Source organism: Heterodontus francisci, unplaced genomic scaffold (genome assembly GCF_036365525.1).
Source record: "Heterodontus francisci isolate sHetFra1 unplaced genomic scaffold, sHetFra1.hap1 HAP1_SCAFFOLD_313, whole genome shotgun sequence".
Lineage (NCBI taxonomy): Eukaryota > Metazoa > Chordata > Chondrichthyes > Heterodontiformes > Heterodontidae > Heterodontus > Heterodontus francisci.
In genome coordinates this window covers 1,750,723-1,761,836 of record NW_027141364.1, presented here as the reverse complement: position 1 = coordinate 1,761,836, position 11,114 = coordinate 1,750,723, and the positions used below count along the sequence as shown (strand labels likewise).

General features: G+C 45.1%; 1 pseudogene; it reads right to left on the bottom strand.

Moving 5' to 3' along the window:
- Positions 1 to 3,438: 3,438 nt before the first annotated feature.
- On the bottom strand, positions 3,439 to 5,287 carry LOC137362980 (histone H3-like; annotated as a pseudogene).
- Between the last annotated feature and the right edge of the window lie 5,827 nt (positions 5,288 to 11,114).

Sequence of the window (11,114 nt, the reverse complement as noted above, 5' to 3'; positions counted from 1 at the left end):
AGCTGATCTGGAACTTGTGAGAAAATGTGAAATAATACGATATGGGGGCTATTATTGCATCCTTGTCGTAAGGCTATATGACCTATTAACGTGATATAGAGTGAAGCCGCTCCTTGTTTTACAAGTATGTTGGCCGACGTTTCAAATTTGAAAAAAGAAACCATTTGGAGTCTGCCAATCCAGCGCGGTTATTTGCCGCTCTATTAATGTGATGTCTCTGGATTGGTGAACTCAGCAGCTAACTGATTGGTAACATGAATAACACAATGAGAAGCTGCACAGAGTGACCAATCACCAATGTCCTCATCATCATTCCTCCAGAAGGGAGAAGTGTGACGGAGGTGGGCGGATTCTATCATTCTTCCTGAACTGTTTTGTAATGTAGTTTTTACAGATTTTTATGAATCAAGTATATTTTTGGGGAAAAAAATGTCTTGACGAGGGAAGACCGGTGGTAAAGCTCGGGCAAGGCCAAGTCTCGCGACGGGCAGCAGTTCCCGGTGGGCCGTGCTCACAGGCTACTGACAAAGGCGGAACCATGCTGAGCATGTGGGTGCCGGAGCCCGGGTCTATCTGGCTGCTGTGCTCGAGTAGCTGGCAGCTGCAATTCTAGAGCTGGCTGGCAACGCGGCCCAGGACAGCAAGAAGAGCCGCAACATCCCCGGACACCTCCAGCTGGCCCAATGTCTCTTTTCAGAGCCACCCACTTTATCAGTGTAAAGGCTGGTCGCCGTCTGAGGGAGAGCAATTGTATAGTGCTCGCGTTTTGGACTTCCAGAAGGCAGTTGATAAGGTGCCGCACAAAAGGTTAATACGCAAGGTAAGATCACATGGTGTTAGTGGCATTTTATTGGCTTGGATAGAGGATTGTTTAAACAACAGAAAACAGAGGATAAATGGGTCTTTTTCTGGTTAGCAAGATGTAACTAGTGGGGTGCCACAGTGTTCGGGCCTTGGGCCCCAATTAGTTACAATCTATATTAATGACTTGGATGCAGGGATGGAAGGTACTGCAGCCAAATTTGCAGATGACACTCAGATAGGTGGGACAGTAAGTTGCAATAAAGAAATAAGAAATTTACAAATGCATGTGGATAGGGGAGGTGAATGGGCCAAAATTTGGCAGATGGAGTTTAACGTGGATACGTGTGAGGTTATCCATCTTGATCGGAACAAAGAACAAAGAACAAAGAACAAAGAACAAAGAAAATTACAGCACAGGAACAGGCCCTTCGGCCCTCCAAGCCTACGCCGATCCAAATCCTCTATCTAAACCTGTCGCCTATTTTCTAACGGTCTGTATCTCTTTACTTCCTGCCCATTCATGTATCTGTCTAGATACATCTTAAAAGACGCTATCGTGCCCGCGTCTACCACCTCCGCTGGTAATGCGTTCCATGCACCTACCACCCTCTGCGTAAAGAACTTTCCGCGCATATCCCCCCTAAACTTTTCCCCTTTCACTTTGAACTCGTGTCCCCTTGTAATTGAATCCCCCACTCTGGGAAAAAGCGTCATGCTATCCACCCTGTCTATACCTCTCATGATTTTGTACACCTCAATCAGGTCCCCCCTCAACTTCCGTCTTTCTAATAAAAATAATCCTAATCTACTCAACCTCTCTTCATAGCTAGCGCCCTCCATACCAGTCAACATCCTGGTGAACCTCCTCTGCACCCTCTCCAAAGCATCCAAATCCTTTTGGTAACGTGGCAACCAGAACTGCACGCAGTATTCCAAATTTGGCCGAACCAAAGTCCTATACAACGGAAACATGACCTGCCAACTCTTGTACTCAATACCCCGTCCGAAGAAGGAAAGCATGCTGTATGCCTTCTTGACCATTCTATTGACCTGCGTTGCCACCTTCAGGGAACAATGGACCTGAACACCCAAATCTCTCTGGACATCAATTTTCCCCAGGACTTTTCCATTTACTGCATAGTTCACTCTTGAATTGGATCTTCCAAAATGCATCACCTCACATTTGCCCTGATTTACTCCATCTGCCATTTCTCTCCCCAGCTCCTGCCGAATTTTGGTATGTTGGCCTTCCCCCAATTTAGCACTCTTCCTTTAGGACCACTCTCGTCTTTGTCCATGAGTATTTTAAAGCTTACGGAATTGTGATCTCTATTCCCAAAGTAGTCCCCTAATGAAACTTCAACCAGCTGGCCGGGCTCATTCCGCAACACCAGGTCCAGTATGGCCCCTTCCCGAGTTGGACTATTTACATACTGCTCTAGAAAACCCTCCTGGATGCTCCTTACAAATTCTGCTCCATCTAGACCTCTAACATTAAGTGAATTCCAGTCAATGTTGGGAAAATTAAAATCTACTATCACCACCACCCTGTTGCTCCTGCAGCTTTCCATAATCTGTTTACATATTTGTACCTCTATCTCACGCTCGCTGTTGGGAGGCCTGTAGTACAGCCCCAGAGTAGAAAGGAAAATTATTATCTAAATGGAGAGAAACTTCCGAGTGCTTCGGTGCAGAGGGATCTGGATGTCCTCGTGCATGAATCGCAGAAACTTACTATGCATGTGCAGCAGGTAATAAGGAAGGCAAATGGAATTTTGGCATTTACTGCTAAAGGAATAGAATATGAAAGTAGGGAAGTGTTGCTGCAAATGTTCAAGGCATTAGTGAGACTGCACCTTAGGTATTGCACTCAGTTTTAGTCCCCTTACCTGAGGAGGGATATAGTTGCATCAGAGGCAGTTCAGAGGAGGTTCACGAGATTGGTTCCAGGGATGAGGGGTTTGTCTTATGAAGTGAGACTGAGCAGTTTAGGCCTTTACTCTCTGGAGTTTAGAAGAACAAGAGGAGATCTAATGAGGTACATAAGATGAATATGGGGATTGACAAAGTAGACACAGAGAGGATATTTCCTCTTGTGGGGCAATCTAAAACGAGAGCTCATAGTTTTAGTATAAGGGGCAGCAGATTTAAAACTACTTCTCTCAAAGGGTGTGATTCTGTGAGGTTCACTACCCCAGAGTGCGGTGGATTCCGGGACTTTGAGTAAATTTAAGGAGGAGACAGATAGATTTTTAATTAGTAATGGGTTGAATGGTTAAGAAGAACACGGAGGAAAGTGGAATTGAGGCCAAGATGAGATCAGCCATGATCGTATAGAACGGCGGAGCAGGCTCTGATTTGAGTTGGCATGTTTTGGGATTTAGCTGCTCATGTCTTGCGATATTATCAGGCATTTTAACAATTCTATCCTTTAAGCACAGATAAAGCTTTTGAGTCCGAAAAAGATCGCCCCTCTAAAGAAATGAGCTGTACACATTGGTAGTGCTGCTCCAGACAAGTTTCTCGACTGGAAACGACATCAGGAGATCGCAGCTCTTTCTTTTGCCAATTTGTTAGCTCGTCAAAGAGCCGTTGTGTTATTTGATGCCAAACTCAGTTCAGGGCAGGATGAGTTTAGGCGCGCTTCCCGTGGATACGGCGGGCCATCTGGATGTCTTTGGGCATGATGGTGACTCGCTTGGCGTGGATGGCGCACAGGTTGGTGTCCTCAAAGAGCCCCACCAGGGAAGCCTCGCTGGCCTCCTGCAGGGCCATGACGGCCGAGATCTGGAAGCGCAGGTCTGTCTTGAAGTCCTGCGCGATCTCCTGCACCAGGCGCTGGTAGGGCAGTTTGCGGACGAGCAGCTCGGTGCATTTCTGGTACCGCCGGATCTCCCTCAGAGCCACAGTGCCGGGTCTGTAACGGTGAGGCGTCTACACTCAACCCGTGGCTGGTGCGCTCTTGCGGGCCGCTTTGTTAGCCAGGTGCTTGCGGGGGACATTCCCTCCGGTCGATTTGCGCTGTCTGCTTGTGTCTGGCCATTACGGGAGAAGACCTGGAACAAAGACGCTATAAATGTTGAGGCTGCTCAGGAACTGTCTATTTATGACATTAGAGGGACCACCCTTGTATTGTGATTGGATGCAGCCCCGTCCAACAGTCAAGTTTGAAACCAGCTCTGGGAAATAAAAGGGCGGTGGGAAATGCTGGGCCCTTATTGGTTGAACTGCAACTGAAATTTAATCAATTTCAAAAAGACCACCAATTTCAGATAGCAAAACAAGTCAAAACAAATTTTAAAACACCTAATTTCGCGGAAGAATTATGAAATCTGATTCCGACAGCTCATTTCATTCGTCTGAGATTCCCCAAGGACGATTTGCTACAGTTTTACAGGGTATTGGTGAAACTGCATCTGTAATACAATGTACAGTTTTGATCTCCTTACTGATGAAAGCAAAGACATTACATTCGAAGCAGTTCGACTGATTGATTATATGAAGGGGTTATTTTCTGGGAAATGGTTTGACAGGTTGGCCTGTATCCATTGGAGTTAAGAAGAATGAGAGGTGATCTTATTGAAATATATATGCTCTTGAGGGCACTTGGCAGGGTTTTCCCTTATGAGAGAGACTAGGACCAGGGAACACAAGGATCCTTGCTGAAAGTGGAAGAAACAGGAAGCATCTGTTAAGTGTGTAGATTGAACCAATTAGGATACTCGGAAAAATTCTGAACCTAATATGGTAAGATCCTAACACCCCAAGAAGAGTAAAAGAAAGGATGATAGGGAATATCATCGGTACACATAGCACGGAGAACATTGTTGTCACACTTAGAAGGAGAAGATAGACGATGGTCAACACAGCAAGAGAAGAAAAAGGAGAGAAGGCCATGTCCCAGCAAGCTCAGAAGCAAGAACCAGGATTGAGTGTTGCTGCATGCCTATTGCCGTTGTTAAGGATTAATTTTGTGCATCTTAGTTAATCCTAATATGACTTGCTTACAGAACTTGAGCTTGTAACTTGTAGGTCCATCTTGTCCATCCTCTGTTCAGGTAACATCTAGCTGAAACTTACAGATCTTTGGTATCTGCAAACATTGCTATGCATTTTGTCCTCCCCAAACTTCGAAATTATGGCCCCTTAAAAATCAATGTTGCTAATAAAGTTTTCTGTGTCACCCGACTGCACACTTCTTCGCATTAAAAAATACATCCGTTCACTACTACATTCTGTCTCCTATCCTTTAGCCAAGTACCATCTCAGCATACCAGCACCAATTTTTAACATGCACTTTCTGTATACCTCTGTTATGCACGACTTGAATGCCTTTCAAAAACCATTTATCCAATATCTATAGCACTACCATCAGTAAAGTCAACCCCAAGAATTCAATCAGGTTAGTTGCACATGATTTGTCCTTAGCAGATCGGTACTGCATGTCCTTTATAAAGTTATCATTCTTCAAGTTGAAGTTCATTTAATCATTGACACTTGTCTCCAATTGTTTTCGACGACTGATGACAAAATTCATTGGTCTGTTGTCACCAGCGTTTTCCATCCCATTCCTAGAACAGGAGTGTAACATTTGCACTGTTTCAGTCGACTGGTACTACTTTAATATCCAAACATTATCGTCAGTGCCTCTTTTATCTCCCTCAGCAATCTGGGATGCTTTCTATCTGAACTCACTAACTTAAAGTGATGCCAATCTATTCAGGACTTCCTTTCTGTCCATTTTCATTCTATCCAATATCTCTGTACCCCTCCTCGACCGGGACATTAACTTCATCCTTGCTTTTGTGAACAGACATGACGCTCTCATTCATTACTTTTTCCAACACAAGGAGATTTCCTTTCTTTATCCCTAAAAGCTCCGCAATTTCTGCACTATAATTTTGCATTTTTCTTTATTTATTGATTATTTTGCCGGTATAATCGCGGGAGGTCCCTGTCTCTCTTGTTTTGAATGAAACGATGAAGATCGCCATTCGGTATTACTCACATTGACCGCGGGTGTCACTCCGGTTAGATAAACCTTTGCTGGCTGAAATTAATTCTACAAGGTCCGAACAAACACACCGGCTCCCTCCTTCCTCCCATGTTTCTGTCGGATTGTTTTGAGAGCAGGGGGTCTCATTAATAACAAACACCCTGCAAGGAGAGACGGCAATTTGAACATCTAAATGGGATCAGCTCCCGGCTTTCTAGGTTATAGATTCCCTTATCCCATCCCCTCCTTCCCTCCACCCTAACCCAATGTTGAGTTTCATTGTTTGGACATGATGTGGGTGAAATGGCGAAAGTTCCCATTGATTTGTGTTGCAGAGATCTGCGCATGCGCGGTATAGCCACGCCCACTGAGACGTCATCATTGGGAGAAGAGCGCATGCGCCCTCCTTCTCCCAACACTTGCTCTGAGCGTCATTCAGTGAGTGAGCAGAAGACTGTTTAAATTCGCTGCAAATGGAGACATTAGAGCCCCAGGTAAGTGAACAAACAGCATCTGCTTGCAGCAGCACACCAGGTTTGGGAGCACGTCTGCAGAGGTGCTCAAGGATTAACATTGAATAGCGGGGAGGTTCAGCGGCAATAAAAACAAGAAATGCTGGAATCACTCAGCAGGTCTGGCAGCATCTGTGGAAAGAGAAGCAGAGTTAACGTTTCGGGTCAGTGACCTTCTTCGGAAGAAGGGTCACTGACCCGAAACGTTAACTCTGCTTCTCTTTCCACAGATGCTGCCAGACCTGCTGAGTGATTCCAGCATTTCTTGTTTTTATTTCAGATTTCCAGCATCCGCAGTATTTTGCTTTTAAGTTCAGCGGCAGTCGGGCTGCACGATAATGATGCGGCAGTTGTTCAAAGATGAGGTGAAAATATTTACGACACGTTTTAAACAGTGCCTGCTTGTTTTTCCTTCAACAACAGGACTTGGAAGTACAAATCTACCTGACCCAAACACGACTAGACCCGAATACGTACATCCAAAGGTGATTCTACACCACAGTACACTGTGGATGTCAAACAAATGCTGTCTGCTGGAGAAAGTTTAGCAGTCCTTCAGCCGGAAAATGGAAGTCTTCCATTTGGAACATTTCAATCTTGTTGTTTTCCGCAATAGTAAAAGTTCAAGTGGATTTGTACAATGCAAATCTTGCAAACTTCTACGAAAATATCACAGGAAAAAGACAGGAAATTCATCTTTGCAGCGGCACACTGAAAAGGATCTACTCGACCCACAGCTGAGACAAGTCAGTCAAAGCTAACTTCATTGGTAGGTACGAGCAAAAAAAAAAAAATAACCGCTCACAAGGAATCAGATATTACAGTCAAATGTGTGACTCTCTGTTGCAAGGATATTCGATCTTTCCAAACTGTCTCTGGTGAAGGGTTTGTTGAGCTAGTACAAGAGCTTTTCAATGTGTGTGCTACATACGGTTAAGTATCAGCTTCAAGTGTGTTACCAAATGCAATTGCAGTTTGAAGAAGGTGTCGTGATGTGGCCAAAGAAAAGAGAAAATAACTAATTCCTCAGATTGCTGACATACTGAAGGATGTGAATGTGGGAATGCCAACTGACATGTGGACGGACGACTACTGTAAAATCCATTAGATGTCGATAACTTGTCATTATACCACAATAAATTGTAAACTTAATGTCAATGTTTTAACAGCAGCAATGCTTCCACTGGAGGACACCAAAACTGGCAAAAACATCAGGCATGAGATTTTAAAGCTGCTAGTGAATACACTTGGATTCGACCCAGCAAATTTAAATAAATTAGTCTGGGTGACAGATCAAGGTGAGAACATTGTGTTTGCTCTGAGACCGTATCAACAAAGAACAAAGAACAAAGAACAGTAATATAAAAGCAAAATACTGCGGATGCTGGAAATCTGAAATAAAAACAAGAAATGCTGGAATCACTCAGCATGCCTGGCAGCATCTATGGAAAGAGAAGCAGAGTTAACGTTTCGGGTCAGTGACCCTTCATCGGAACTGAACAAAGAACAGTACAGCACAGGAACAGGCCATTCGGCTCTCAAAGCCTGCGCCGATCTTGATGCCTGCCTAAACTAAAACCTTCTGTACTTCCGGGGTCCGTATCCCTCTATTCCCATCTTATTCATGTATTTGTCAAGATGCCTCTTAAACGTCTCTATTATACCTGCTTCCAGCACCTCCCCCGGCAACAAGTTCCAGGCACTCACCATGATCCGTGTAAAGAACTTGCCTCGCACATCCCCTCTAAACTTTGCCCCTCTCACCTTAAACCTATGCCCCCCAGTAACTGACTCTTCCACCCTGGGAAAAAGCGTCTGACTATCCACTCTGTCCATGCCACTTATAACTTTGTAAACTTCTATCATGTCGCCCCTCCATCTCCGTCGTTCCAGTGAAAACAATCCGAGTTCATCCAACCTCTCCTCATAGCTAATGCCCTCCAGACCAGGCAACACCCTGGTAAACGTCTTCTGTACCCTCTCCGAAGCCTCCACGTCCTTCCAGTAGTGTGGCGACCAGAATTGCATGCAATATTCTAAGTGTGGCCTGACTAAAGTTCTGTACAGCTGCAGCATGACTTGCCAATTTTTATACTCGATGCCCCGACCCATGAAGGAAAGCATGCCGTATGCCTTCTTGACTAACTTATCCACCTGCGTTGCCACTTTCAGTGACCTGTGGACCTGTACGCCCAGATCTCTCTGCCTGTCAATACTCCTAAAGGTTCTGCCATTTACTGTATACTTCCCACGTGCATTAGACCTTCCAAAATGCATTACCTCACATTTGTCCGGATTGAACTCCAGCTGCCATTTCTCCGCCCAAGTCTCCAACCGATCTATATCCTGCTGTATCCTCTGACAATCCGCATCACTGTCCGCAACTCCAGCAACATTTGTGTCATCCACAAACTTACTAATCAGACCAGCTACATTTTCCTACAAATCATTTACATATACTGCAAACAGCAAAGGTCCCAGCACTGATCCCTGCGGAACACCACGTGTCACATCCCTCCATTCAGAAATGCACCCTTCCAATGCAACCCTCTGTCTTCCATGACCAAGCCAATTCTGTATCCATCTTGCCAGCTCATCTCTGATCCCATGTGACTTCACCTTTTGTACTAGTGTGCCTTAAGGGACCTTGTCAAAGGCTATACTGAAGTCCATTTAGATAAAATCCACTGCCCTTCCTTCATCAAGCATCTTCGTCACTTCCTCAAAAAACTCAATCAAATTGGTGAGACACGACCTCCCCTTCCCAAAACCATGCTGCCTCTCGCTAATAAGACCAAATTGTTTCCAAATGGGATTAAATCCTGTCCCGAAGAATCCTCTCTAATCGTTTCCCGACCACTGACGTAAGGCTCACCGGCCATTAATTTCCGAGATTATCCTTGCTACCCTTCTTAAACAAAGGAACAACATTAGCTATTCTCCAGTCCTCTGGGACCTCACCTGTAGCCAATGAGGATGCAAAGATGTCTGTCAAGGCCCCAGCAATTTCTTCCCTTGCCTCCCTCAGTATTCTGGGGTAGATCCCATCAGGCCCTGAGATCGTATCTACCTTAATGCTTTGCAAGAAACCCAACACCTCCTCCTTTTTGATAATGAGATGACTGAGACTATTTACACTCCCTTCCCTCGGCTCATCATCGACCAAGTTCTTCTCCTTGGTGAATACTGATGCAAAATATTCATTTAGTACCTCGTCCATTTCCGCTGGTTCCACACATAGATTCCCTTCTCTGTCCTTGAGTGGGCCAACCCTTTCCCTGGTTACCCTCTTGCTCTTTATATACGTATATGAAGCCTTGGGATTTTCCTTAATCCTGTTTGCCAATGACTTCTCATAACCCCTTTTAGCCCTCCTGACTCATTGCTTCAGTTCCTTCCGACTGTCTTTATATTCCTCAAGGGATTCCATCTGTTCCTAGCCTTCCAGCCCTTACAAATGCTTCCTTTTTCTTTTTGATGAGGCTCACAATATCCAGCGTTATCCAAGGTTTCCGAAACTTGCCAAACTTATCCTTCTTCCTCACAGGAACATGTTGGTCCAGGATTCTAATCAACTGACCTTTGAAAGACTCCCACATGTCAAATGTTGATTTACCCTCAAACAGCGCCCCCCAATCTATATTCTTCAGTTCCTACCGGTTATTGTTATAATTAGCCTTCCCCCAATTTAGCATCTTCACCCGAGGACTACTCTTCTCCTTATTCACAAGTACCTTAAAACTTATGCAATTATGGTCACTGTTCCATAAATGCTCCCCTACTGAAACTTCGACCACCAGGCCGGACTCATTCCCCAATACCAGGTCCAGTACGGCCCCATACCCAGTTGGACTATCTACGTATTGTTTGAAGAATCCCTGCTGGATACTCCTTACAAATTCTTCCCTTCCTTGCCCCTAGCCCTAAGTGAGTCCCAGTCAATAAAATTAAAATCACCCACCACTACAACCCTGCTACCTTTACATATTTCAACAATCTGTCTAAATATCTGCCCCTCTACCTCCCGCTGGCTGTTGGGAGGCCTGTAATAAACTCCCAACATCGTGACTACACCTTTCCTATTCCTGAGCTCCACATGCCTCGCTGCATATCCCCTCCGAGGTATCCTCCGGCAGTACAGCTGTGATATTCTCCTTAACCAGTAATGCAACTCCCCCACCCCTTTCTCATCCCCCTCTTTCCCGCCTGAAGCTTCTAAATCCTGGAACATTTAGCTGCCAATCCTGTCCTTCCCTCAACCAAGTCTCTGTAATCGCAACAACATCATAGTTCCAAATACTAATCCAAGCTTTCAGTTCATTTGCCTTACCTGTTATACCTCTCGCATTGAAACAAATCCACTTCAGACCACCAGTCCCGCTGTGCTCCACAACATCTCCCTGGCTGCTCTTCCTCTTAGTCTTACTGGCCTTATTTACTCGTTCCCCCTCATTTATTTCACTTGCTGTCTAACTGCTGTGGTTCCTACCCCCCTGCCACCCTAGTTTAAACCCTTCCGAGTGATGCTAGCAATCCTTGCAGCCAGGATATTTGTGCCCCTCCAGTTAGATGCAACCCGTCCTTCTTGTACAGGTCCCATCTGTCCCTGAAGAGTACCCAATGGTCCCGATATCTGAAACCCTCCCTTCTACACCAGCTGTTCTGCCACGTGTTTAGCTGCACTACCTTCCTATTTCTAGCCTCACTGGCACGTGGCACAGAGAGTAATCCCGAGATTACTACACTAGAGGTCCTGTCTTTTAACTTTCTACCTAACTCCTTAAACTCCCCCTGCAGGAAAT